This window comes from Oncorhynchus keta, chromosome 13, assembly GCF_023373465.1.
Source record: "Oncorhynchus keta strain PuntledgeMale-10-30-2019 chromosome 13, Oket_V2, whole genome shotgun sequence".
NCBI classification, from domain to species: domain Eukaryota; kingdom Metazoa; phylum Chordata; class Actinopteri; order Salmoniformes; family Salmonidae; genus Oncorhynchus; species Oncorhynchus keta.
In genome coordinates this window covers 47486263-47491933 of record NC_068433.1, presented here as the reverse complement: position 1 = coordinate 47491933, position 5671 = coordinate 47486263, and the positions used below count along the sequence as shown (strand labels likewise).

The 5671-nt window shown below is 42.5% G+C and overlaps 1 long non-coding RNA gene across 9 annotated transcripts; it reads left to right on the top strand.

The window, feature by feature from the left end:
- Positions 1-806: 806 nt before the first annotated feature.
- Positions 807-5051, top strand: LOC127906900 (uncharacterized). Of its 9 annotated transcripts, none has more exons than XR_008063070.1 (3): positions 807-826; positions 2959-3264; positions 3607-3685. It is a non-coding gene; the product is annotated as an uncharacterized LOC127906900 (long non-coding RNA). The 9 variants fall into 9 exon arrangements; XR_008063069.1 differs by lacking the exon at positions 807-826 and adding an exon at positions 985-1004; XR_008063068.1 differs by lacking the exon at positions 807-826 and adding an exon at positions 1182-1201.
- Positions 5052-5671: the final 620 nt, after the last annotated feature.

The following is a 5671-nucleotide window of genomic DNA, read 5'->3' as shown; positions in this document are numbered from 1 at the left end:
ATTAATCTCTTCCCATTCGTAGGTGGAACTAGTGTCCTCTTGTCTAAATTATTAATCTCTTCCCATGTGTAGGTGGGACTAGTGTCCTCTCTTGTCTAAATGATTCATCTCTTCCCATGTGTAGGTGGAACTAGTGTCCTCTCTTGTCTAAATTATTAATCTCTTCCCATTCGTAGGTGGAACTAGTGTCCTCTCTTGTCTAAATTATTCATCTCTTCCCATGTGTAGGCGGAACTAGCATTCTCTCAAAACTATTCCCCTTGTCCCATTTGTCGTCAAAACTAGCTTCCTCTCTTACAAAACTATTCCCCTCTTCCCTTATGAAGGCGGGACTAGCTTCCTCTCGTACAAAACTATTCCCCTCTTCCCTTATGGAGGTGGTACTAGCTTCCTCTCTTACAAAACTATTCCCCTCTTCCCTTATGGAGGTGGTACTAGCTTCCTATTCTTCCCTTTAGCTTCCTCTCTTACAAAACTATTATTTTCTTCCTTATGAAGGTGGTACTACTCTTACTAGCTTCCCTCTTACAAAACTATTCTTCTTTATGGAGGTGGTACTAGCTTCCTCTCTTACACTAAACTAGCTTCCTCTCTTACAAAACTATTCCCCTCTTCCCTTTATGGAGGTGGTACTAGCTTCCTCTCTTACAAAACTATTCCCCTCTTCCTATGGAGGTGGTAATTAGCTGTTTCTCTTTATGAAGGTGGGACTAGCTTCCTCTCTTACAAAAAGGTGGTACTAGCTTCTCTCTTACAAAACTATTCCTCTTCCCTTATGAAGGTGGTATTCCTCTCTTAAAAACTATTCCCCTCTTCCCTTATGGAGGTGGTACTAGCTTCCTCTCTTACAAAACTATTCCCCTCTTCCCTAGCTTCCTCTCTTACAAAACTATTCCCCTCTTCCCTTATGGAGGTGGTACTAGCTTCCCTCTTACAAAACTTCCCTTATGAAGGTGGGACTAGCTTCCTCTCTTACAAAACTATTCCCCTCTTCCCTTATGGAGGTGGTACTAGCTTCCTCTCTTACAAAACTATTCCCAAAACTATTCTTCCCTTATGAAGGTGGTACTAGCTTCCTCTTCTTTCTCTTACAAAACTTAGGGAAACTATTCCTCTCCAAAACTATTCTTACAAAACTTCCCTTATGAAGGTGGGACTAGCTTCCTCTCTTACAAAACTATTCCCCTCTTCCCTTATGGAGGTGGTACTAGCTTCCTCTCTTACAAAACTATTCCCCTTCCCTTATGAAGGTGGGACTAGCTTCCTCTCTTACAAAACTATTCCCCTCTTCCCTTATGGAGGTGGTACTAGCTTCCTCTCTTACAAAACTAACTATTAGCTTCCTCTCTTTACAAAACTATTCCCCTTCCTTATGGAGGTGGTACTAGCTTCCTCTCTTACAAAACTATTCCCCTCTTCCTTATATGAAGGCGGGACTAGCTTCCTCTCTTACAAAACTATTCCTTCTTCCCTTATGAAGGTGGTACTAGCTTCCTCTCTTTCTAAACTATTCCCCTCTTCCCTTATGGAGGTGGTACTATTCCTCTCTTACCTATTATTTTCTTCCCTTATGAAGGTGGTACTAGCTTCCTCTCTTACAAAACTTATGGAGGTGGTATTATTCCCTCTTCTTTTTCTTCCCTTATGGAAGGTGGTACTAGCTTCCTCTCTACAAAAACTATTCCTCTTCCCTTACAAAACTATTCCCCTCTTCCCTTATGAAGGCGGGACTAGCTTCCTCTCTTACAAAACTATTCCCCTCTTCCCTTATGGAGGTGGTACTAGCTTCCTCTCTTACAAAACTATTCCCCTCTTCCCTTATGAAGGTGGTACGAGCTTCCACTCTTACAAAACTATTCCCCTCTTCCCTTATGGAGGTGGTACTAGCTTCCTCTCTTACAAAACTATTCCCTTATGAAGGCGGGACTAGCTTCCTCTCTTACAAAACTATTCCCCTCTTCCCTTATTATAGCTTCCTCTCTTACAAAAGGGAGGGGTACTAGCTTCCTCTCTTACAAAACTATTCCCCTCTTCCTTATGGAGGTGGTACTAGCTTCCTCTCTTACAAAACTATTCCCCTATGAGGTGGTACTAGCTTCCTCTTACAAAACTATTCCCCTCTTCCCGGGAGCTTCCTCTCTTACAAAACTATTCCCCTCTCTTACAAAACTATTCCCCTCTTCGCTTATGGAGGTGGTACTAGCTTGCTCTCTTACAAAACTATTCCCCTCTTCCCTTATGGAGGTGGTACTAGCTTCCTCTCTTACAAAACTATTCCCCTCTTCCCTTATGGAGGTGGTACTAGCTTCCTCTCTTACAAAACTATTCCCCTCTTCCCTTATGAAGGCGGGACTAGCTTCCTCTCTTACAAAACTATTCTCTTCTTCCCTTATGAAGGTGGTACTAGCTTCCTCTCTTTCTAAACTATTCCCCTCTTCCCTTATGGAGGTGGTATTAGCTTCCTCTCTTACAAAAACTATTCCCTTCTTCCCTTATGAAGGTGGTACTAGCTTCCTCTCTTACAAAACGATTCCCCTCTTCCCTTAAGGTGGTACTAGCTTCCTCTCTTACAAAACTATTCCCCTCTTCCCTTATGGAGGTGGTACTAGCTTCCTCTCTTACAAAACTATTCCCCTCTTCCCTTATGAAGGTGGTACTAGCTTCCTCTCTTTCAAAAACTATTCCCCTCTTCCCTTATGGCGGGACTAGCTTCTCTCTCTTACAAAACTATTATTTTCTTCCTTATGAAGGTGGTACTAGCTTCCTCTCTTACTAAAACTAGCTTTCTCTTACAAAACTTCTCCTTATGGATTATGGAGGTGGTACTAGCTTCCTCTCTTACAAAACTTCCCCTCTTCTTCTTCTTCTTCCCTTATGGAGGTGGTACTAGCTTCCTCTCTTACAAAACTATTCCCTTCCCTTATGGAGGTGGTACTCTTCCTTACAAAACTTACAAAGGTGGTACTAGCTTCCTCTCTTACAAAACTATTCCCCTCTTCCCTTATGGAGGTGGTACTAGCTTCCTCTCTTACAAAACTATTCCCCTCTTCCCTTATGAAGGCGGGACTAGCTTCCTCTCTTACAAAACTATTCCCCTCTTCCCTTATGGAGGTGGTACTAGCTTCCTCTCTTACAAAACTATTCCCCTCTTCCCTTATGGAGGTGGTACTAGCTTCCTCTCTTACAAAACTATTCCCCTCTTCCCTTATGGAGGTGGTACTAGCTTCCTCTCTTACAAAACTATTCCCCTCTTCCCTTATGGAGGTGGTACTAGCTTCCTCTCTTTCTGAACTATTCCCCTCTTCCCTTATGAAGGTGGTACTAGCTTCCTCTCTTACAAAACTATTCCCCTCTTCACTTATGGAGGTGGTACTAGCTTCCTCTCTTACAAAACTATTATTTTCTTCCCTTATGAAGGTGGGACTAGCTTCCTCTCTTACAAAACTATTCCCCTCTTCCCTGATGGAGGTGGTACTAGCTTTCTTACAAAACTTCTTCCCTATGGAAGGACTAGCTTCCTCTCTTACAAAACTATTCCCCTCTTCGCTTATGGAGGTGGTACTAGCTTGCTCTCTTACAAAACTATTCCCCTCTTCCCTTATGGAGGTGGTACTAGCTTCCTCTCTTACAAAACTATTCCCCTCTTCCCTTATGAAGGCGGGACTAGCTTCCTCTCTTACAAAACTATTCCCCTCTTCCAAAACTTCCCCTCTTCCTTATGGAGGTGGTACTAGCTTCCTCTCTTACAAAAACTATTCCCCTCTTCCCTTATGATGGAGGTGGTACTAGCTTCCTCTTACAAAACTATTCTCTTCCCAAAACTATTCCCCTCTTCCCTTATGGAGGTGGGACTAGCTTCTCTCTTACAAAACTATTCCTTCTTCCCTTATGGAGGTTACAAAACTATTCCCTCTTACACCTTCCTCTTACAAAACTATTCCCCTCTTCCCTTATGGAGGTGGTACTAGCTTCCTCTCTTATTCCCCTTCTTCCTTATGGAGGTGGTACTAGCTTCCTCTCTTACAAAACTATTCCCCTCTTCCCTTATGAAGGTGGTACTAGCTCCTCTTACAAAACTATTCCCCTCTTACTAGCTTCCTCTCTTCCAAAACTATTCCCCTCTTCCCTTATGGAGGTGGTACTAGCTTCCTCTCTTACAAAACTATTCTCTTCTTCCCTTATGAAGGTGGTACTAGCTTCCTCTCTTTCTAAACTATTCCCCTCTTCCCTTATGGAGGTGGTATTAGCTTCCTCTCTTACAAAACTATTATTTTCTTCCCTTATGAAGGTGGTACTAGCTTCCTCTCTTACAAAACTATTCTCTTCTTCCCTTATGGAGGTGGTACTAGCTTCCTCTCTTACAAAACTATTCCCCTCTTCCCTTATGAAGGCGGGACGAGCTTCCTCTCTTACAAAACTATTCCCCTCTTTCCTTATGGAGGTGGTACTAGCTTCCTCTCTTACAAAACTATTCCCCTCTTCCCAAAACTAGCTTCCTCCTACAAAACTTCCCTTATGGAGGTGGTACTAGCTTCCTCTCTTACAAAACTATTCCCCTCTTCCCTTATGGAGGTGGTACTAGCTTCCTACAAAACTATTCCCCTCTTCTAAAGCTTCTTACAAAACTATTCCCCTCTTCCCTATTGGTACTAGCTTCCCTCTTACAAAACTATTTCCCTTATGGAGGTGGTACTAGCTTCCTCTCTTACAAAACTAGCTTCCTCTCTTACAAAACTATTCCCTTCCCCTAGCTTTCTTCAAAAACCTTATGAAACTAGCTTCCTCTCTTACAAAACTATTCCCTCTTCCCTGATGGAGGTGGTACTAGCTTCCTCTCTTACAAAAACTATGAAGGTGGACTAGCTTCCTCTCTTAAAAAACTAAAACTATTCCCTTACAAAACTATTCTTCGCTTATGGAGGTGGTACTAGCTTCCTCTCTTACAAAACTATTCCCCTCTTCCCTTATGGAGGTGGTACTAGCTTCCTCTCTTACAAAACTATTCCCCTCTTCCCTTATGAAGGCGGGACTAGCTTCCTCTCTTACAAAACTAAAACTAGCTTCCTCTCTCAAAACTATTCCCTAAACTTCCCTCTCTTCCCTTATGGAGGTGGTATTAGCTTCCTCTCTTACAAAAACTATTATTTTCTTCCCTTATGAAGGTGGTACTAGCTTCCTCTCTTACAAAACTATTCTTCTATTCTTCCCTTATGGAGGTGGTACTAGCTTCCTCTCTTAAAAACTATTCCCCTCTTCCCTTATGAAGGCGGGACTACTCCTCTTACAAAACTATTCCCCTCTTCCCTTATGGAGGTGGTTAGCTTCCTCTCTTACAAAACTATTCCCCTCTTCCCTTATGGAGGTGGTACTAGCTTCTCTTTCTCTTCTTATGGAAACTAGCTTCCCTCCAAAACTATTCTCCTCTTCCCTTATGAAGGTGGTACTAGCTTCCTCTCTTACAAAACTATTCCCCTCTTCCCTTATGGAGGTGGTACTAGCTTCCTCTACTTCAAAACTATTCTCTTCTAACATTCCTTATGGAGGTGGTACTAGCTTCCTCTCTTACAAAACTATTCCCCTCTTCCCTTATGGAGGTGGTACTAGCTTCCTCTCTTACAAAACTATTCCCTCTTCCCTTAAACTATTCCTCTCTTCAAAACCTTATGAAGGT